Below are 23623 nucleotides of genomic sequence, written 5' to 3'. Positions count from 1 at the left end.
TTTATCCTTTATTTATGTTATTTAATATTATCAAGTTTAAAGTAAATATCCGTTTTTGTTAAGTAGAATTTTATTTCTTAAGGAATTTTAACATTTTCATTCATAAATTGTTAGTAGGTGATCATTGTTGACAGCTGATAACTTAATATAATCGCAATTTATTTTTAACTATATGACGAAAAAAATTTATAACATCATAAGAAAGAAATACAGGCATGTGAAAATAAATTCTAAAATCTAAATCTTCTTAAACTTATCTAGCGTTTTCGCATTGTATTCCATCTTTTCATACGATGTATTGATTATTAGTAGTTCTAATAGCTAACCACAATTGTGATATTTTATCAAATTACAGTCATTTACGTTGTTACATTATTACTATTATTTGAATCTAACTTATTTAGAAACATTTTTCAAAACAATCATTTGATTCGATCAATGTTGAGGTTAAATTACTTAATACAGAAATTTTTAATATTGAAGAGAAAAGATTAAAAATGATATCAGGATTTATCTTGTAATAATCGATAATGTAATCTATATCTTCAATATCTCGATTCTCAACTCGATTCATACCGATATCAGGCGCTTAGGAATATTTAAATCACAGCATGTATAATGCAGCACACTCTGCACGTTTATTGTATACGCGAAGAGATACGAGAAATCCATAAGCATAAGCTATGAAACGTATCGCTGTTCATAATACATCGAAATTCATACATATTCCTTGCATAGTAGAGCAAAGAGAGTCAAGTGGCTCCTATATTGCACGGTCTGCTCGAATAGATCGTTTCAATTTACGAGAATATCACGAAGCTTCTCTTATTCAACACGTCAGGGCACAATTGGGATCTTGGATAGGGTTAGAGACAGCAAACAATGTCATCGAGCGTTTAATCGAAGGGTGTGCAGAACAGGAGAAGTGTTTTCTCTTCGATATTTACCTCGAGCGGAACAATTCGTCGGAGCGAACTATACATACGTCTTACGAGGAAGATGGAATTGCGTGTTAGTACGTTGGGATTGGCCGTGGCGCCACCCGCCAACCCACTCCGCGAAGACTTTCAGTCGAGCTCGAACCTTCGTCGGGTGTGGAGTGTGTGTTGTATCGTTGTGTGTCAGTGTTCAGATTATTCACTGAAAATTAAGGTAAGAGAACTTTTTCACTTAATAGCTACCTAAATACATAACAACGATACGTATCCTTTGGATTTATTCGACGATCATAACCGGTATACGGAGCCGGCGAATAAGTCGCGTGAAAAGCCTTTAACCATGTCCTTGTTCTCATTGTTAGCCGATGTTGCATGGAAATGAAAAGATTGGTGTGGTGTGCGATCGAGTTTCAATAATTTCTTTCCAAGCTCATGTTTGAAATACGTACCGGGTCTAAGTAACCGTCGGCGTTCTAACGAAAGCAACAACAAGAGACAGCGCCTCTCCTACGAGAGACAGAGAGAGAACGTGGTGGCGCTCAGAGCTGTCTTCGTGTGTACTCTCGGGATCGATACACAGTACACACTTAGCGCGACGTTCGTGTAAGGTTACGGTTTGTACGGGATCGCATGCGGGTGTGTATAGCAGCCTCTTTCCACGCTTGTCTCTCGCGGCGTCGTCGTTCCGTTGTATTACGTGTCTCCTCTTTACATGCATGTTCCCTAACAACGAGGGTGGACTTTTGGTCTAGCTACGAGACAAAATTCAAAGAAATCGAGAAGTATACGCGCCGTACTATGCGGGCACCTCGTGAAACGCACCCTCTCTCAAGGCTATCGTGCCGGCAACCGATCCTGAAAAGAAACGCATGAAAATGACAAGTAAGTGCTACGAATATATTCAAAGGGAAGATTCGGTGTTTGGCATTTCACGCACTGCGAATTACAATAATGAGACTTGTTGTGCACTTTTCTTTCTATGAATACATTACATAGAAAATGTTACCGGTTATCTTAACCACTATTGCTTGGCTTAAAAGACGGAAGAATAATCTCGCTAAAGTAAAATTAGCCTTGTCTTATAATATCAAGTCATGCTTGTGATGGATTATGGTCGAAGCATCCGAACTATTCATTCTAATTTCTTCTCTGAGTTTATAAACTTCAAGATTATTAGGTATTTCTGAAATCTTAGTGATTTTATAAAAGTTACGAAAAACTTATTAATATACTTATACCTATTATACACATACTACGACTGTTCTTTCGTGGACACGATTTAAACTAAGTTCATTGTCACTTTGGAAGAGTTAACGAAAAATAACATTTTACTTTGAATTCGTTACTTTGAAATATAAGTTATATATTAGATTTGCCGTACAAAATATCCACGATCCACTAACCGGCAAAAGTCTATTTAGATTAAACGACAAGCATAGGTTTATTTCGACTGTCAGTCAGTTCGCATAAAAACAATTCCACTCATGATACACCTCTTAACCTCAATAGAAAAATAATATTAAACGTAGCGTGACAACGCGCAATAACGCGAAGCAAATTCTTCTTTCACCGCGCTATATAACCTGCACGCTACTGTATTTCCAATATTTCCAGTTGAATTTTTAACAAGAATATTCTCTTTTTCCTTGTAAAAGGAAGTCAAAGGTGAACAAGGAGTTAAAAGCACACATAGCTGTCGCTCGTCTCGCATCGAATCCGACATTTTTTCGTGTGTTCTCTTGAAAGTCGGCATGGTGACCGACAGCAGGATAATCATAATACGCTGGACAGATTGTGGGAACCGAAGAATCGCAGTGCGCGCAATCGTCTCAGATTAGGATAGGAGTCAGTGACTTTTTACGTAATGAGAAATTGTTAATATTCTAACCTATTTATCGGCTGAACAATCAATCGTATTTACTAGCGACTAACCTGCATAGATACATCAATGTTTTAGGAAAATTCCTCCGTGTGTAGTTCTTACTTTTGTCTTGTACGTTTCTGACTGCTATGCACATACTTAATTACAATTAATTATTCAAGTTCGAACGTTAACCTTTTGTCTAACGATTTCCCAGTAATTATTTTTACTAAGAGAAAATATCTTTTCCATCTTTGACTATTCATGTCATTTACGATTATTATTTAAATTGCTCCAGTAGTTGTCTTTAACGAGCCTTATCTGTTGCATGAACCATCTATGAAGCATCCTTTGACTATGACTCACCTTCATCTGTGACTTTACTATATTCATGCGTGTTAATGTATAACCTATATGTATGTATAAAGTGATCCTACAGGAACTCTGGTCGTGTACTTTTCTTTGTTCCAAAGCATCTGCTAATAGTACCAAAAAGATATCAGAATAATAATATTCAATTCGTGATCTTCCACAGAAATTTGATGGATTTGCAATGGTGGTTTTGTGATACAATACCTTTTTTGTAAAGTACAAACGTATATTGATAAAGGCTTGCTTTTTTCTTTATTTTGTTTTTTTTAATGCAAGCTTTATATTTCACTTAATAATCGTAGTGGTAGGAAGCTTCGTAAAGACTATTGAGGAGTTTCATAAGCAATAAAAACGACAGGAGGCGTATTGAGAACTGTACAGCAAGTATAGGTGTTATTCGCGCGTTTTTTTTCGTTGCTAGGGCAACCCAGATCGCACGACGTTACTAACCTTAATGCTTCTTACGGCACGAACGTGATGAATCGTGGAATCGCGATTAATCGATTTGTAATAAGAGTTACGCTGTTAAAACGACTGAAAGTCGTTCAAATCGATACATCGAAACGAAGAACTAAACACGAAATATGTATATACAATGTACGTATACTTCGATAGTCACGGCTTTCACGCGAAATTTTATCCTTGTATGTACGTACTCGGCAAGATAGGTTAGTAAACAGCGGAAAAAATCAAAACAGGTGTGTGTAAACTGTGTACACTACATTAGTAACATGCTGGCACTTCGGACTCGTTGTTTCTTGCTAGTTTTTATTTTTTTTCAGTGATTTAAAACCAACAGAACGCCTGTGTGTCAACAGAGAATTTGCGTTTCACGTAACGTTGCTACGCAGCAAAACTCTAGTTCGCTTTTGTTCGAGGTATGAGTTCTCTATCGAGATGTTCCGAATCAATAACAAACCAACTGAAAGTGGTGTCAATTTCAGTGAAACTAGAACACGACAGTATCATTTCGTCAAGCGGCGCGCATGGAAAGGTTAGTCTCGAGGTATGCGGTTCATTCAAACTTACCGTGCTTTGCGGAAAATTTATATTTTCGACCGAAAACTAACTCTCGGCTGTCGTGTATAGTGATAAAAACAGTTATCTGGAAACAGAGGTACGTTTGTGTTAATGATAACCGCCTCGTTGAATCACGAGCAAAGATAATCAACCGGCCGAGTAACGAATGAAATGTTAGGTTATCTCGTAAAGATGTATCTTCACTGGTACTCGCGAATAGTTTGTCGTCTGTCATTTGTTTGCGTATTATCTATAAATACATATATTCATGAAACATGGTATGACATAGAATGGACACAAAATGTTCGCGAGCATCTTGCCAGTACTGTTCGTGAACTGTTCACGAACTGGTTCGCCGTTGAGCACGCGTCTTAACCTATTAAGGATCAAGAAACAGTTTATCACAATGTTATAAGTATGAATTTCTTAAATTTCTTCATTGGGAAAATTACAGAATGTAAGTAGAAGGAAGAGTGACAAAAAGAATATTGATCGAATCCACTCTTCCTTCTTCTTAGTCACAAGGATATTAAGCGTTAACGGTATGTTATTCCTTAATGCGGTTTTTCTGAGATTTGTATTTAAAACAATGAAGGCCATCAGGATGATAAAATAATCCAGTCATCTCGTCTATTTTATTTGAAATTAAGATAATTGAGATACTGTTAAACACATCCGATGACCAATCGTTTTGATCGTTTAACGATTTTATTTCATGTACCCAACTAAATGCTTTAGATTTTCATAGCTAATGTTATAATACTATGCGGTAATCCATCCCTTACGCTTTAATAAGCACTTGTTAACACGATGTTAAATATGAATATGCGGGTTAGTTTATGAATAGGTACTTGTATTCTGCGTATCGTATTAAATTCACTCTTCGTTGAATAGGTTCCATGTATTGTAATTCTTGCGACATTAATTTCAGGATATATTGATGTACGATGTCTACTCTTCGCTTAATAATCGAAACAATCGATAATCAGTTGTAGAATGAGAAAATGGAGACTAAGGAACAAAGTAAGAAAACATCGTCAGAACGTTTAAATGTCGTCGCACCAGATTTCTAACTCGGTGGAAATAATTGGGCCAATCAATAGTTACGACTACCCTTAGTACACGCTTCGCTTCTAATGAACTCAAATCACGCGCGAAGTCATCATAACGCGTTCAATTCGTAGTCGATAAACGAGCTATGAATTATATTATGTTCTATCTACATGTATAATTTGTATCATACAGATGGCTATCGTTGTAACGTATCGGCATATAATTCGTCGTCTTTGTGGACTCTTAAGACGGAGTAATCTATACATAAAACAGTAGAAGGGTTGTGTCCGTACGTCGAATAAAAAAAAATAAATCAATGAACCAGGAACGGCCTGTAAGCTATGGAATCGAGAAAAGCTAATTTTTTGAACTTTCCTCTGTACTCGCATCACGTAGAAACGACTGAATGGATTTTGATGAGATTTTCTCTGTCGTATAGCCTAGTGACCACGAAAGATAACGGGGTGTGTTGCATCTGGATCCGTTTTGTGGAAGCTGAGAAATAGCCTGTCATCTGAGTTGTGTGTGCTGCCACGTTTCCTAAAAGTCAAGCAACGATGATTATTTTTCACGTCATGTAATTTAATATTTTTTACTACAGGAAATAACCCAATTGTTAGCATAAAAAAATATTAATTCGCTTGAAAATTGTTGCGTACATTAGTAGTCCACGCGAACGAAGTCGCGTGCAAAAGCTAATAATTGCGCTGAACAGGCTGCTTCCTATCGACACAATGGTATAGTAATAAACTAAAATAAAACAATGATCGGGTCGAGTCCTCGACGCTTGCACGCTCTTCGTTCCATCGATAATTCGCCTTCTTACCCTCGTACCTTCGTACCTCTGCCTTCTTAATGAAAATACTTCCGGTAGCTATCTATCGTAGACCACCGGATACGATCGGACACGTCAATCATATTTATTAACATACAATACACTATGACATACCTCTCGTTGCGATTCGGAATCTCAAACATCTCATTGACATCTATCAACGATCCACGAAAGGAACCATCCACAGGAACTCATCCGTATAGAAAAAAAAGCAAAAACGCTTCATACTGAAATTCCCGGTGATTCACGATGCCCGTGAAAGGCTCGTCGCAGTGTGCGAGCCTCTCCACGAGGAGCAGGCTCTCCAGAGACGAGGAGATTTTCGCGTGACACGCGACCACGTTCTCTCAGAGCACGCGTGTTTCGCGGCTGAATCGAACGGAAGCGTTATTGAATCGGCAATACGGCCGAGTGGCTCATTGGAATGCAGTGATGCATCGCTATATACATATACGTGAAGCTGGCGGGTGCCGGTGGCCGATGTGTATAGCGCATCTTCGGGCTTAAACAAACGATCGGTATGCAAGGTGAGAGGCCGACCTATTCAGGCCTCGACGGAATGCAGAAAAAGCCGACGTTTCCAGACAAAAGGTATCGGCACTAGGTTCTGACCGAGTGGAAGTCTTCCTGGAGCCCGTTATTCGCTTGTCGGCCTGTTTCTTCAGCCTTGAAAACGTGCCGGGGAATCTGAAATCCTCATCCGTACGGGAGAATTCGTTCTGTTCTGGACAAAACGTGTTACGCACGTGTTTCTTCTACTGGAAGATGTTGTTTCAACGAATGGAAAAGCAAAAGAGAACGAGTTAGGCTCTAGGGTTGCATTGGAAAAATAATCGCGCTTCGATGTATATCGGATGTTTGATATATTGACAAAATTCTCGATTATCGACGAGTAGTCAGTTGTTTGAGCTTGTTATGCTTCCAACAACCTGACTGGAAAAAATCCTGGACACGAATTTCTCGTGTGGTTGGTCTTATGGCTGCTCTGAGTTAGACATGGGTGGGCTCCGAGGCTGCATCACTATTTTTGGAGTACTCGAAGTTGACTACATAGATACTTGTGATTTCTTTATAATTACCATGTTATGTGGTATTAATAATCGTTGCGTTCATGTTGGTTTATGATGAAAATTAGAAAGTGTTGAAGTGGTCACCACTTCTAAGAAAACTCTACATCTGGTCTTTTTTAGTTTTCTCAAGCACTGAAGCCATCGACAGCGTGTAAACAAAAGACTGCGACAAAGACAGACCATAAACGGTAGACAGGCGACGTTTGCTTCGGGGTTTTTAGTTATTGGGTAACACAGCTAGCGAGCGGATCTGAACCAGCTTAAATAGTATTCTTACTTACAATTACACTTCTATTTAAATATATTTTCTGCCTTAAAATTTATCCACGAGTTTTCTCTGTTTACACATCGAATAACCTCAGCAGAATGGGAGAAAAACGAGGAAATATTGGTATGGAAAAAGATATTCTATGTAATGTGACATAATCTTCTGGTATAAAACGATATGATATGGTAAAACGATTCGATAGATGATATGGTAAATACGTATATCGAATTTGAGAGAAAATTAAGCAATATCGAGCGGAAATAGTCTGTACAAACTCCAAAAATCACTTTCGTAGAGTGAAGTAAGTGGGGACTGGTCGGGAAACAGCTCACCAGATAACTTCTTTCGAAGCTTTCTCTTCGGCTTATCGGACAACTACGAGGCAATAACCGAAGCTGAACGAAATTACGTAAACGTTTTCGAATTTAGAACTGGATAACGACTAATCCCGAAGGAATAAAGAGTTTCTAGTGCTGTTAATCTAGCACACCGAGGAAAAACGCCGAGGGCGAAACTCGGCGTACTGCGACAAAAGGAACTTCTTTCTAGGCTGCTCACGGGAAGGAAAATATATGAACAGGGCAGTGATAAAAAACCAGACTTATGTAGCTGCTCCTATATCCTCTTGGATTCTTTCGCGAAATTTCTCACCGAACGAATTTAATTTCGAATCGCGCTCGTCCAATTATCAGGCTCGATTCATTAAATTGCCATTGTACGCTGCAAAGAAGCTCGTAATCGTCCGTGCGATAGAAGTTTCTAATACGCGACTTTTTCAATAACTTGTCGATTCGCTAACGTTTATCGATCGATACATTTTCGAGTAAGAAAGGTTCAGGTCGGCGCGCAGAGTGGTATCACGATAAAATTTTAATCAAGCGGTCCAAGCGATTCAAACTGAACTTTATTCTTGCCGATTTTCCTATTTCACCCGTAACGTTGGTAACAAAACGCGAGTCGTGTGAAGTCAACCTGTAAGCTCGAAGAAACGTGAAAAGCGGCGCCGGGTAGCTGAAAGCGCTGTTATAATCATTTAGATATAAAGAACGGTCCGGAAGGAGCAACTTTCAGCCGGTTTCCGTCGCAAATTATCTTTGAATTAACATCGCGAAATATAGTTCTCCGCGGCGACGAAGACGACGAAGACGACGAAGACGACGACGACGACGTTCCTTTTCAGAGGTTGAATTTTCCGTGCAAACGCTTCGGGCCTCGTTGCACGAAGTTACCTAGAGTATTGCGAGATCGAGACGAGAGGAAGCGAGAAGAGAAACAGGCTCAGGGCAGGGACTTTTTAACAGTAGAATTGCAAAGCAAACTATGCAGAAGCGCCTCGGGTATAGCATCTTCGTCTCTCTCGTTCTTTTTATCTTTCGCGTGGCTTGATGAAAAGAAAAATTACCCGGCCAGAAAGAGAGCACAAATAAATTATCCCTCGGACACGGCAGTTGTCCGCCGCCTTCGACACGTTACGCTAATTATTCGAGTAACTTGAGATTGAACAACGTCGTTTATTAACGCGCCTCTTCCTCTATCTGGTTAGAGGATCGTTCGAATGAATATGCAAGCGATTAATCGAGATAGGAAGCGCGTCCAGCCGATTCAAGCGGCATTTTCAAATGTAGCGAGAATTTGCGTTGTCAGAGACAAGTTGGTGATTGTTTCGCGAAAGTGAGACAGCATCAGAGTTAGGTTTATTTCGGTCGATTTGGTTAATCGTTTTGGAAGTTTCAATGAGAAGCGACCGATTCGATGGTCGTCTACGATTGTCCATCCGTAAATGTCTCTATGGGTTTATAATTGGAAGTTTGTTTGCTTCTAAAACAACTATCGGAATGAGTCGTATCTTACCTCTGGCTGATCTGAAATCCGCTATAAACGAATTCCTCGGTAGCAGTATAACGATACAAAAACGAAACGATGAAATACAATAGCGCAGTAACTGCAAAACGTATTTGTACGCTTGCTTACAGTTCCCAGCGAAGTGCATCGTACGTAATTCGTTTCCTACATCTTTTACGAGGGAAACAGTGGAAGAATATTCGTACATTCGTTGCAAGGAACGTTAGGAAAAAATTGCGAGGTTATTTTCTGGAGGGAGAAACCAGGCGGTCGCGTATCGGTGAGTGCATTTTAAAAGTTACACTGGATCGGTGAACTGGGTAGCGCGAAAAGGGTCGCTAAAGGGAAACTTTTATAATTAAAAACGAGCCAGAAAAAGTAGCGTAAACAGCGTTATAGCCTGGTCCTGGAATGCGTACGATCCCCGTGCATCTAGCAACAAATGTCCGACGTGAAACATAATGGACGCTGAGGAAAGTACATAATTACCATAAAACGCGAGTAATATTAAACCTAAAGCGTTGGATTTCTTTTTACGAATAAACGAACGTCAGGTTGTTCGTCTCCTCTGGCTGGTGTCCTAAAATTTTTCCTCCACGAAGATTACCGTCGTTTCGACCGTGAAAAGACAAGTGAAACAGCCTAATACGATTTTTACTGTATTACGTAATAACGCGCAAGGGAAATATGCAAGTACAGGATCGCAAAGAGTTAACTATCGTTAGCGACGATGACCGTAAGTCATGTGGCATCGACCTTCTGAATGACCGCTCGATAGCTATAGGGCAGCCGAAGCGGCATCGGTCGAGCAATTATTTGTTATTCTTTCGATACTTTTATCTTCATTTGCCATTATTCTCTTGTGTTATATTCCGAACGGTATACTCTTACGTATTCGCGTCCTTATTTTTATTCGATAAAGACGAATGACTAATAATCAAGGGATTTGGAACGGTCATTCTGCGACAACGGTGATTCATCGAAGCGATGGTTCATCGGTCAACTTAATCCACTTTGACTTTATAATGTCGAGTCAATATTCTTTGTATTATTCGAGTACGTTATATCAGGGTACTATTTTTCAATCGTAAAGTGACGTTAATATCAGAAAATCTCCTGCGATCTCCGTACCATAAAACTACCTTCCAATATCGAAAACATCGAACCCGGGTAAAAAAGATATCGATCGAGCTATTATGGAATTGTATAAAAAGCAGCGTATCCTATCACGAAGAACGTGAAATTCCAATGGGAGAATGGAAAATCGAATCGAACGAGCCGCTCGTAGAAAGCACGGTAATCGAAAGGCACCGGAAACCACGCGGAAAGGAAAGATTGACCAAAGAAAAATTTCCCAAGCATCTGGTCGACAGTACTGTTTATTCGGTCACATGGTGCATTCGGCTTTGGGAACGTTGTAAATCGTCGCGTTTACCACGAGAAGACACACGATGTGGCATCTGGTCGAAAAATCGCGTCCCTGCTCCACCTTCTACCCAGTTCAATCCGCCTTCGTCGCATGTGCTTTTTCTTCCTTCTTTTCCCCCTGCCACAGTAAATCCGTCTCGCTTCTTAAAGTCCTTCTCTAGGATTTAAACTGGCCAACTTCCGGCTAATGTGCTCGCGGCAATATTTACCTAGTACCTTGCCGTGAATTTATCACTCTGGCGTGCAAGATACGGCAGAGACTCTCGCGATTTTTTATCTGTCGCGACTTAAATTGTTCGAATTGGATTCGTGCACGGTCTCTTCCAGCTCGACTTTCAATTACATATCCGAGGAATGGTGCTAGAGAGAGACCAAGCACGGGCAAACGGCGGAGTCTCGTTAACTCGTGTTCGTCGCTGTAAGAAATATACACGATACGTGAGTTCGTGGGTATTCGTTGGAAGAAAGATTAATAATTATGGCGCAAATAGTATTAATCGGTTGCTGTTTCCCGAGGATTGCCAAGCCTTGGTAGGAACTATTCGCAGACGTGGTCGACGCGTAAGATAGATAGAACGGAGGAGCTCGTTTATCTTTACCGGAGACGATCTTTTTAAATTTATGACGAGGAAAATTGCAAAATGGTCGCTTGGTAATGCATCAATGGCACCGATTGCCTATTTGGAATTTCATAAAACGCCTTTGGCATGATATAGGGCACACTTTGGAACAGCCATGCATAGGAATTAAGGGACGTGAAAAATGAAACTGCAACACATTTTATGTAATCCCCTTGTATCCTCATAGGCACTCGATTTCCTTTGTCATTAAAATTTCAATTATATACTTTCTTCGACATCGCATATTCCGACCAATATTTCTTATCGCTTTCTCTTCTCAACGATACGTATAATAATTAGACCGGATGTTAAACTGGATCGAGTAATAATTAATTAGTGTTATAATTGGAAGGTTTCTAGTATTCTAGCCTGCTTCGAATAGAATTTGACACCAATGGGTATCGATCTACATCGGATTAATCCATCGTTTCGGAATCCGCGATTTTCATCGATACTTGGTTCCAGGAACTGGCTGGCATTCCCATCGACCAACTGGATTCGGTATTTGCATTCCGTAACCATTCCTTGAACGACGTTATTGGTTCCTCGAAGCTCGACGGCAGAGCCAGGATAATACGAAAAACTGAAAGAGATCCTTAGCTGACTGATTCCTTCTCCGGAATGGAGAAGTGCCTTTGAAGATTTAAAACAGTCAAGCTTCGTTCTTCCTTTCTACCTTTGACTTCCACTTTCTTCTAGCTCCACTTTGTCAACGAGCTAGGAGAAATTAATGCCCTCGTAATACTTATGTTCATTCGGTATTAAAGGAAACGTTATTAAACGAATGTTTGAATAACGATCGCAATTCCTCAGAATTAAAGATATTCGCAGAGCGAAACGTGCGCGTGATTTTACGTAGCAGTCGACATCAAGAAGAAATTAAGAAGCAAAATGACGAACATCGGCATTGGATAATTTTAATTAACCCTTTGCACTCGAGAACTTTTTCGGTCGGGCGTACCAGCTACCCCGTATGATTTAGCGTATACGTGATGCGTGTCTTACAGTTAGCGTAAATTGATTTTATATACAAATTAACTTACAAGAACATTATATTCTAATAATTTATCTATATTTATATCTTTGAAAATATGATTTTGCAATATTAATTTCTGTATTTTCTTTTATGATAATTCATACAGCATCAACCAAGATGCATTCTTGAATATGATCGATCTCATTTTTCGGCAGTTCAAAATCAAGCTCTTTCAAAATCTTCATTTCAGCTAATTTATAAATAGGTTTCCGAAAACCATTTTTTTAGGGTTTCTAAGCTATAATACTTTTGCCATGATCGTCGAATCCGAACTAACGTTGGAGACGTTGTCGGAACCATAGTTTCGAAGAGACATGGGATTAAATATTTCATCTGCGTTTTAAAGTCAAACACTTTACACTTCATAACAAAGAACACAAAGAGTTAAGGAACCCATTTACGAACCAATATTGCACTCTCATCAATTGAAGATGTGGAAATCTAGCATAAACAGGGATTGTCGCCTCTCGAGTGCAAAGGATTAAAAGCATTACAAATAAACGTAGAAGTCAGAGTTCAGATGATTTCGATATTACGATTTCTTGAATATTAAACGTCACGTTAGAGACTGAGAATTCTTTGTATTCGATGGACTAATCTAAGTAGTGATCTAAAAATCGAATCACGGTTAAATGGATAAAGATGTCGGCTAGAAACTATCGCTACCAATCTAAAACGAAACTGGAATCCCGGATTCCGGTTTCTGGGTTGGAAGGAATTACGTTATTTAGCGGTGAAATTTTTCTTGGCGTTGTTCAGGTTACGAGCACGCCGCGGCGCCAGAAGGAACGCGGAAAGGGGAGACGTTGAAAGAGGGCGACTCTCTTTCGCCGGGGAGCATCGACGTTTCGAATCTTTGTAACAGACGGCAGCTGCGGTTTAACTTTGTAACGCGGATAATAGCGTCGCGGCAAGTTTTCCTACCCCTCCCGCCATCATTCTGTCCTCGTAATTTCGTTTCGCTGCAAGCGTACACTTTTATCAAGCGCCCTGCTGCTTATCGATGCACCTCCTCCGATCGCGTACGTTTCCCTTTTGGGCTTTTCGTTCCGCGGAGACAAAAGGAGGATCGATGTACGCGACGAACAATCGCGTTCTAATAACGAGACACATTATACCCATATAATCCATTGTACGATGAATCGTTCGTTTTAGAATTGTCGTTTCTCAAACTAATTCGTGACTAATTACGATACCTTTACGACGTCTGCAAAATATATCTTCGTGCTTGTAACACGAAGCTTCTATTTAATCGTACGAACGTAACAACGATGTCCGTGTCGTATTACGGCGCTTTATCGCTGCACCAGGTTTTCCCGTTTTCTTCTTTTCTCGACAGAGTCGAAGATTTCCAAGAGCGAACTTATCTCACGGAATACCACGAACGTTATTACCTCGTGTAATTACCAAAATATCGTTACGATCAAACGTCACCGCACGAACCACGAACGAATACACGCTGCCCTAGACACGCGGATATCACGAGACGGTTTATCGCTACTTTAAAACTGTCAAAGTTCACGAAACCGCAACCAATTAATTCGAAAGCTCGAAAACTTGCATGTCACCGAACACGATCATTCCGTAATAGCGTTCAGGATATCAATTTCGTATCGATTAATCGAGCCACGGAACCGATCAAGTAGCGAACGAAGAGCTGCGGCTAAGGATCGCGAATAGATTTCGATCGGTTGGATTCAGCGGTTCGATAACGAAGCGAAATATCGAACTGGGAAGGCGTGGCATAAAGGAGCCCGCTGGAGTTAACCGCGAGAGCGCAGAAATCGATCGGCGGAAGTCGTTGCTTTCCATCTCTCTCTCCCTTTTTCGTCCACCCCGCTCACCCTCGCACTCGCTCTTTCTCTCGCTCGTTCTCTCCTCGTATAGCTTCACCGTTTCCTCTTCGACGTATTGCTGACATTGTTGTGTCGGGTGACGTACACCGGTTCATCGTACGCCCAGAGACAGGAATTACTCGTCGCGATTCATTCAAAATCACCGGTTAACTGCTGCGATCCGGAAATATCCGCTTACGAAAAAGCCGGCCTAGATACGCATCAAGGAAAATCATGATTTTTAAATCACCAGGAACGCACAATTCATCGAGGGTACAAATGCGGCAACTTCCTTTTCTATCTCTTCTTTTCTTCTTTTTCTCTTTTCTTTTTTCGTTTTGTATTTTGTTTTATTCCTCTTCTTTTTTCATCTTCTTTACGGCGATATCTTCTTGCAGTTGATGTGGCGTATCGCGTCGTGTCGATTCGATATTCCGCGTACCAGCGGTGGCTGAGGAATTGGGGCCACGAGCGAAAGAAAGATAACGAAGCCTGACCTATTTGACGCTTTCTTGCGCTCGACGCATTGGGAACGGTTTTTGAGGTACATGCCCCGTTTCTCTCGTTGTAACGTGTGTAGAAGACTTTATCAATTTCCGTAGAATGCGGTCTGGTTACGCGATGTGTAGGTCTCTTTGTGCTAAATACATAAAAGTTACCGCTCGATGTATCTGCGCGATAATTTAGTAAATTGGCAATTTCTCAAGCACTTTGTTATCTTCGTTAGAGTCAAAGGTTTGGGGATGAACACGACCTATAATTAAACTATTAGAAGCGAGGTAAAGAGGAAGAAAATTACGTGGCAAAAGTGGTACGTTAAAATTCAGTAAACTGCCGAGGAAAATGTCCCGCATGATCTTTATCGCGATTTTGCAAACGTTTTACGACACCGTCCAGTGGAAAGTGCAAGTACCCCCTTAATTCGAATTATCCGGGCCGGTTGAACGCGGTCGTTCGAAATTTGTCGTCCAGCCTTTTACCCTGATCCTCTTCCTCGTAGATTCATAGTCGACGACACTGTATCGAGCCCGGAATAGCCAACTCGCCGTGTGCAGTAGTTTCCAACGTTTCAAGCTGTCGACAAGCTCCGAACCGAACGAACTTGCCCCGTAAAAAATGTTTTACCTCTCGAAATACAGGGGATGCAAATTTTTCCTACCTTCCACGCCCGCTGCTTCTCGGCTTTTTTCTGCTCCCGTATTTTAAAAGCTCTCTAACCTCCTCCCTCTCTTGGTGAAAGAGAAAAAGACGAACGAAAAAAGGGGACAGAAAAGAGAAAAAGTGGCAGCGGAGCGCGGATGGTTCGTGCTTTTGGTCGTGCAAAAGGATTCTGGCGATAGAATTTTATGCGTATCGCGAAAGATAGAAATTCGTCGCGTCGAAACAACACGGCGATGACTAGCGTCACGCGATTCCTTTCGTCGTAAACGTGGTCGATCGTAAAAAAACTGAGGATCATCCCATAGAAAACTCTCGATGCAATTTCATCGCGAATAAAGCATTTCTCCAGGAATAACGAAACGAGAGGAGAGGGTAGGAAATGGACAGGCTGAAGCAGAAAAACGCGATAATTCGGCGCGTCATCGTAAAGCGTGTAGCTTCGCTCGTAAAAGTTGCCTATGTACGTCGAAGAGAACGTCGAAGGAAATCGTTGCTTTCGTTCGTGGAAAAGGTCCGGCGAGAGCCGCGTTGCCTCGTAAAACGAAACTCCTGATAATCGGGAACTTTGAATGGAAAACGTGAATGAAGATATACCGGGTACACGCCTAGATACGGACAACTTTTTCCTTTGTCGCGCGAAAGATTAACAGGCGAAAGAGGAGTTTGACTATTTACAGGTCGATCTTTATCGACGAGATTGTGTCAGAAATACTTGTCGCTGTTTGTTTAGGCTTGAATGATGCATACGCTTGTTGCTAGACAAATGAATGTACATATATACCAACGTGTCTCAATCTAGCCGTGAAATTCCAGGTAGAAACAGCGACGTACATTACGACGTGTATTACGATATATCACGACAGTTACGTCACCGTGTTTCCATTGAAAAGTATAATCGGTGGAAATAAATCGAATCTAACATCGTTGGCTCGTGGCATTAGCAATCGCGTTTGCAATGAACTTGATTCGAAGTTGCTTTGCGCGAGGCCTACCAGGTTGAAACTTACGAGACGGTATAATTGCTTTTGGCGGAACAATAAGTACGCTCATTGTGCCAGGTGTTTAGAGTTCCGGAGAAGCGCAAATAGAGATTGTCGTTGCGTCGATTAAACGTTTTCGTTGTAATTTATAGGGCGTGTCGCGTAACTCGATGATAAAGTATCTTGATGTTTGTTAAAATGATTTGTGGTGGTGTTAGATGTAAGTGCCCAAGAAATACTCTCGATGTTTAACAATATAATTTATTTAACAATCAACAGTCAACAATCAACAATCCCTGCTTCTCGACTATGTTTGCTTCGTTGATACACTTGATCCTTCGCACTTCGCTCCATTACGATATCTGTTAGCTTTTTCGGAACTAGAATTTTCCAGGGTACAATATATCATCGATGTTAGTGAGTAATTAGATTATTCGGGGGCTTTCTTTTATATTCGTCCGAATATCGAAGACTCTTGCCATTTTTAGTTTGGTCTTCGTTGGTACGTAGATATCTGAAATATAGCCGTGTCCTTTCGGACGACCTGACCTGACCTAATGCCATTAGGCCTTGCTTTTGAAAATTCTACTAGGCCAGATCTGGTGCACGCAGGTCACTTCAATGTACATTCTTCGTTGACGTATGGTATCTGTTAAATGAATCTTTAACAAACATTCAACGTCCGGAAATATTCAGGAACTTGAAATGCAATCAGTCGATCGACCAATGAGTAATCTGCCACGCCATAAACGATGATTCATAATTGCTTTTACCGCAATTGCTTCGCCATTGTATTCATCGCAAATACAATTAAATAAATTAGCCGAAACAACGGTATCGTGCCGTCGTTGCAAACAAATTAAATCTCACTCACCCATTTCTACTCACAGTGGCGATCTATAAAGCGAATAAAACGCTAGTCGTAATTGCCTTTGTTTATCTGTTAACGTTACTCGAATTGGCAATTTCTTGGGCACGATGATCTCTTCCTTAAACAAATCCCATAATTTCTAAATGGAAAAGTTACTCGGCTATGATAGAACACGAAGAGACGAAGAGGCGCTGATCTAAAGTTTGAAATCTAAATCATCGCTACCGACAAGTCAAGTTGCTCGTGAAACAAACAAAACACCTTACCCGCGACTTAATTAAACTTTTTCGTCGGATTGCCGTCAGGAAGCGCGTTCTGCCGGTTCGCAGCTCGGCGTGTGCTCCCGTTAAAATTCAACGCGCGTTGCATGCATGATAACGAGCGATCAGCATCCGTCGGTTCAGCTTGGTAATTCATGCGCGCAAAACTTCTCCACGGAAATTTCAAATATCCGACGCTTGGTCTACGTCGCGACCGGTTGCAGCCATCTCTCCTCTAAAAGGAGAAAAAAAAGGGGAAAAAGAAAGACAAAGGAAAAGAGCAAAAGAGAAAGGGTGAAGGGGAGGGGGGAAGTCGATTCGCCAAAGTTTTCTCATTGTCTCAGAGCGCGGAAAAGTTTCGTTGCAATTCCGTGGAAGATAACTATCGACAGCTCGTCGTACTTTGCCAGCTGCTCGCACCCGCCATCGAGCTTCATTTGCAACGAGCTTTTAACGTTAATATCGTCCCACCTAGGTTCGCCGTTTTGGATAAAGAAAATACCGGGAACAGGTTGAACGTGTTCGTAAGCGATTTATAATCCACAGGCGTGATTTCCTTTTTATGCAGCCGCGATATTAAACGGCCGGAAAGCTTCTTGCGCAGCTTTTAAGCGACTCTGCAAGAACTTGAAAGTTTGTACCCAACTATAAAACGATATCGATGGAACGAGACCTGGATTAAGGTAGGTTTATAGATATCCGTTTAGAAACACTACGTCGCTTTCATTAGGATAGATAACATCGCGTGTAATTAAACGCGGTGCTTTATCTACGAAACGAGACACGTACACGTTGATTAAACGACGAATTTTTATGCATTTATAGGAAATTTATGAAGGCAGAAATGCAAAGAGTACGACAAAGAAAAATATATATAATATATAAAGTATTCAATGTAAAGTAGATAGAAAAATTGTTATGTCGATTTTTATAAGCAGATTCATTCGACGATGTTCGGACAGCCTTGCCAAGTTTCAAATTACATTTCCGTTTCGTTCCTGGTCTTCGAGAGTTTCCCTTTACTTAGAGTACTATTCAAAGGAAAGTTCTTCCTCGATCTGGGTCTGTATCCTCTGTTCCCAACTTGTACGAAGTATTCCTAGGCGACTCGGTAGGAGGTAATTTTCGCCGCTTACATTGCTCTAATTACCAACTTTTATTCCTACAACTCCGTTCCTTGGGGAACTCCTTCTCTCTTCGATTACTAAAATTTCTTCGATTCTATCGCGGATGATTTTCAGACAATCTTTTGTGTACCCTACGGTCTTCGTTATCGGGGAATTTGATAATTCGAGAGGAAGATACGAACATAAACACGAAAAAGAAGCGAGGGAAACGGTAGGGGTTAAAGCCGGAGACTCGAGAAATATTCGAAGCAACGGTAATTTCAACAGGAAATATTCACGGAGCGGTAGCGCACTTTTCTCATCGAACAGGCTGCGTTTTCCAACCCCATCGTCTCGTTGCAGAAGCGTCTCGTGTCTAATAAATGTAATTTACTTAGTCGAGAATCGACGTTTAATTACGACTACTTTCAGGAAACGTTTTCAATCGTCCGTATATCTATGATATTCCACGGAGAAGTTGAAATTGCACGAATTCCAAGTACGATCGTTACTACGAGGCTGCGTTAATAGATAAGAGACGAGTAGATAAGCTTTATATCACGTGCACCGTTATCTCTTATAGTTACCGAGCTAGGAAAAACGAAAAAAGAAGGTGGAAAGATACAAATTATCGTCGATGAGACAGATCGGTCGGATCGTTGTTCGAATTCATAAATTCTTAAGAAATAAAATCTCCGATGTCGTGGAGATTTTCTGCATCGTTGGCAGTTTTGTCTCGTGGAGGAACGCACGGAAATAATTTGACATTTCGGAGGAAGAATCGTGGCTAGCCGATGATCACTACGGAAATTACACAGAGGAAATAATTACTCGCGCCGCTCGTCGTTTTGATTTTACGCGCGATTCTGTAAACACTGCAATTATCATCGTTCGTATATACAACGACCGTGCGAAACAGAAATCAGCGCCAGACTGTTTAAACAATTACGTGGTCTCGATAAATCATCGAGACGTCGCGTGAAATCGTTGATGACTCGCGATTTCTATATCGTCTGGTCATCTGTATTTCCTATCAAGTAATTCGCTAAGAATTACGTGCAAAGTTTATTAAAAATTTAAGTAAATCTAGAGACTTTTGGAAATAATATAAAAACAACGAGTGGAAGATCAGTGGAATAACGTTTGCATCAAACTAATTAGTAAACGTCGATTAACATTGAATAGGCAGCCATACCTATGTGATTTGCGGATATATTCTTTCTTTAGCTTTTAGGTGAGAAATTCATACAAAGATCGCAAAAATGAAAAATTCATATTCTCACAAGAGCATAGGTATCGCATATAATTGATCTATTTTGTTGGCAACTAAGTGATTGCATTACCACCTAATGACAAAATCCGCAATCACTTAGTTGTCAACAAAATATGTTGAGCAACGTTGCTGATATTTCAGTCGACGTTTAACTTGCAACATTCTCTTATGCAATAATTAATCAATTTTTTGTAATAAGAGCTGGAGTAGTTCCGTGTATGTTATTTATCGGAATAATCACGATTTTTCCCGTGAATCGTTGCGTCGCTTGGAACGTGACATAGAAAGGTCCCAAGAATGTCACGTGTTACAACACGAAGCGTAGTAAAAAGCACACTCTGATAAGATAATCTTGATAACTGTGAAATCGTTGACCGCGCGTATTACCGGGCAAATAGGAAATTCAAGTCGTACCTCGTGTTCGACTTTTATTGTAAATCTTCCGAAATCTTGGTACGAAATTTCATCGTACAGTTGCGATCATATTCGTTTGTCGCAGCCACGCTCTGTGATCTCGATCGATCCAAATTTAAAGCGTTACACAGATCATCATTGAACGCAATTGAAAACAATTGAAATCCTCTGAACGAGACATTAAGGTCCTCCAACAACGAAACTAAAAGCAAACCGTTTTGTCCATGCTGCTTTATCGTTATTTTCATTTTCTCTAAACGGTGACGAATTAGAGCGAAGGAAGTAGATCGTCAATGTCCACAAGGGAATCGTTCCAATAACATAATTGTCCATCCTCTGCACCATTATTTTCTTTAATGCCCAGCAAATTGCTTCTATCTCTGTATAAAGACCAGTTGCATTGTCATTATAATCGATACGTGCATTGTAATCAATTCGTTGTGGATTACTGTTATTTAAACTAAGCACACGGAATAGAATTTTCCCACTAAGTCATCCAACATGTAGGTTTCGCTTTAGCGTCTGGCCCTTTTCACTTGGCTCGAGCTTGGATTTGAAAATCGAATTCCTGCTCCATCTATTTTCGTCTACCTGAAACGCACATCCAGAACGTGCATCGTCTACGAGATAAAAATTTCCTTTCCGAAAGTGATTACGTAGCATATTGTGTACAAGTATCCTCGAACTCGAGATCGCGCAATTCTCATAACAGCCCAGCTTTTCCAAATTCGTTCTGTCAGACATCCCGCGGGGACGTGTCCATATCGTTCAAACTCGAAGACAGTTAACTGGAATCAAAACGAAAGGTCGGTACCAGTATCGCCATCCTCGCTTCCGCGAGGGTGGACTCGTTTCGGACGCGATTATTTGCCACAAACAGTAGCCGTAGAGGAAGGAAGTAGGAATTCTCGGTGATGACTGGCGGAACCGTAACACGGTAGTCTAGTCTCTGTCGCGTGGACACACAAACGATGATGTGTGACTCTTTCGTGGGCCGGTTTGAAACACGGCTCGTAAATGTTAATCACCGTTATACCCGGTGAGGCTAATCCAGGTCGGTTGTACACCGCGTTGGCTTCCCTCCCAGCGGAGCCGAGGTGATTCCTGCAACAATTTCGGGCTTGTTTGTTAATGCAGCGTGCACACGAGCGAACGGTTCCCCGCGCTACGATGTATTTAACCTTCGTTGCTGTTGCAATGAAAGATGCAGGTGGAAGCAGCGCGTGGAAAGTTAGAACCCGCGTTTCTCTGACCTGCGAGCTATTTGTCGAGAACGCTATACAATTGCTCGTGAGAGTATTTCAACGCTTGCCGTAAAAACCTTTGACGCATATATTACGCGTGTTACGTGGAACGTCTTGGAGTTTCGTTAGCGCTGCGATATCGCCGAAGTTTGAAGATTCCTTCATATTTAATATGAAACTTCGATTCGATCGTAGAACCGATAGGCGATGATAGTCGATGATATTATTTGCAATCGAATCGCAGAACTGTAATTATTGACAGAGAGACGTCGCTTAATCTGTCCTTTGAGTTAGGCTTAGACACGTGTAGCATCTTGAGAGCTAAGTACCGCGCTTGACAATATTTGTCGAGGTGTCGTGCATAAGGTGCCTCGTGTTAATCAGACTCTGCAAATATCTTGAAAATTCGATATGATACGAGACACGCGTTTCGCCGTATTTATATCGCGAGAAACGTTATTTTCTATGAATCAGGCAAATTACGAAAGATACATGCGAGATATATTAGTGGTACCTTAAATTGTATTAGTCGACGACATCGAGGCTATTCCAGATCAATCAAACGTACATGCGTTTCCAACATCTAATCTGATCACCATATGCATTCAATTTACGCGATACGATTCTACTTCCGATCGAAATTCTCTCGCTCTCGTGAAATACCGCAAATAAAAACTAACCACTCTCAAAGTTTCCAATCCTTTTGTTATCTATCAAAGCACAGCGCGATTGTAATCCAAATGGACCACTCCGTGCATTGTATTATATAAATCTAACAATTTTCTATGATTTTGAACATGCTTCGTTTATCTGAATATCTGCAACGTAATCGACGCTCTCGTCATACGAAAGGATCTGCATATACGTGGATCTGCACGGAAATCGCTCGATCTTGTTCGCCGGAATGACCTTGTGGATATGCTCACGGATCGCACTGCTCGATGGAATCTGTTGAAATAATTACGCAGCATGGCAAAGCAGAGATGCTCGCACGAATAGTTTCGCAAAGTTATTCAAACAGCGTGCCGCGATCTTGGCGGAATGCACGGCCACCTGAGAACGAGTGCACTTGTTCCCGCGATGCAACCTCTGATGGATCCGAAGAATTTCATGCTCGAGCAGCTGGATGCCTTTGTGGCGTATGGGAACCACGAAAGAGCAACGTCACAATAAGCAATGCAATTGCCGCGGTAGCTTGCCACTCTTTCCTCCTTTAATTCCAACGAAACCGCCTGCGAGCTACACCGTGTCCACTGATTCCAGATCGTCAGAGAATTTCGAACGTGATTTAAGATTTATAGCGGGTGTCAATTGCCGAACATGTTCATTAAGAATGAAAAGTTTTCATGAAACTTTGGAATGAAAGCGTAGGTGTGGTTAGGGTAAGGAGAAACGATTTTGAAATATTTATCAAAGTTTGAGAAAGAGTTGAGCGAAAAAAGAAGATTGGCGAGTTTCCTTACGAGCGGAGTAATTTTGAAATCTGGTTTAAGCGAGGGTAGAAAGAAAGGTCGTGGAAGAATAATTTATGCGGCTGAACCCACTAACCGAATCGTCGACGATGCAGACGAAATTTCACCCTCGAATTTCTTTCGCTCGAATTTTTATCGAATAAAGTTTCAAGCGTTTGACGTTTAACCAACGACTCTACAATTAGTAGAAACGTTAAGAAGTTTATGCAATAACAAAACATTACCGGAAGTTTTTCGAACTTTTTGAAGCCTAGAAAGTAAAAAATTAAGCTCGTGCATATGGGAACTATTCGTTTAGATTCTGAGGATTTTTTTTTTTACAGGACCATTACAGCGCTTGCATAAGGCTCCTTGCATTTTCTATCATTAAATATTCTATGAAATAAGTCCACCATAAGCTTGTAGGCGGGTAATGCATTAGATATCACTAGCCAACTCAACTATTATCCTTAATCCCATGTGGGACCACGTATACCTCAACTGTTGCAAACCACGTTGCAACCTGATATTTACAAGTCTGCCTGACGAATGAAATATTCAAATCTAAATTCGCGAACACGCGGTATTATCTCGTAGTATTACGATATAAGCCGCGAAAACGTCGAAATAACACGATGGAAACGTTCGAATGGTCGAAATTGTGCCCGCAGAAGTAACCAGGTGT

The 23623-nt window shown here is 40.9% G+C and overlaps 1 protein-coding gene and 1 long non-coding RNA gene across 9 annotated transcripts in view; one reads left to right on the top strand and one right to left on the bottom strand.

The window, feature by feature from the left end:
• Positions 1–614: 614 nt before the first annotated feature.
• Positions 615–3766, bottom strand: LOC112213824. Of its 2 annotated transcripts, XR_002947742.2 has the most exons (3): positions 3376–3766; positions 2871–3278; positions 615–1793 (listed from the first exon to the last, which is right to left on the bottom strand). It is a non-coding gene; the product is annotated as an uncharacterized LOC112213824 (long non-coding RNA). The 2 variants fall into 2 exon arrangements; XR_002947741.2 differs by lacking the exons at positions 2871–3278; positions 3376–3766 and adding an exon at positions 1945–2821.
• Positions 816–23623, top strand: part of LOC100748668 (protein tweety) — a 40795-nt gene continuing 17987 nt past the window's right edge. For 2 of the 7 annotated variants that reach the window (XM_033323911.1, XM_033323910.1), the window contains exon 1: positions 818–1152. The gene's annotated coding sequence lies outside the window, so the exon portion shown is untranslated. Of the gene's footprint in view, positions 1153–1700; positions 1821–23282; positions 23369–23623 lie in introns of those variants that run through there. The other 5 variants (XM_024371423.2, XM_012392178.3, XM_024371421.2 and 2 more) reach the window with 5 other exon arrangements.

This window comes from Bombus impatiens, unplaced genomic scaffold (assembly GCF_000188095.3).
Source record: "Bombus impatiens unplaced genomic scaffold, BIMP_2.2 scf_1311, whole genome shotgun sequence".
Taxonomy (NCBI): Eukaryota; Metazoa; Arthropoda; class Insecta; order Hymenoptera; family Apidae; genus Bombus; species Bombus impatiens.
This window is presented reverse-complemented; position numbering and strand designations above follow the sequence as displayed.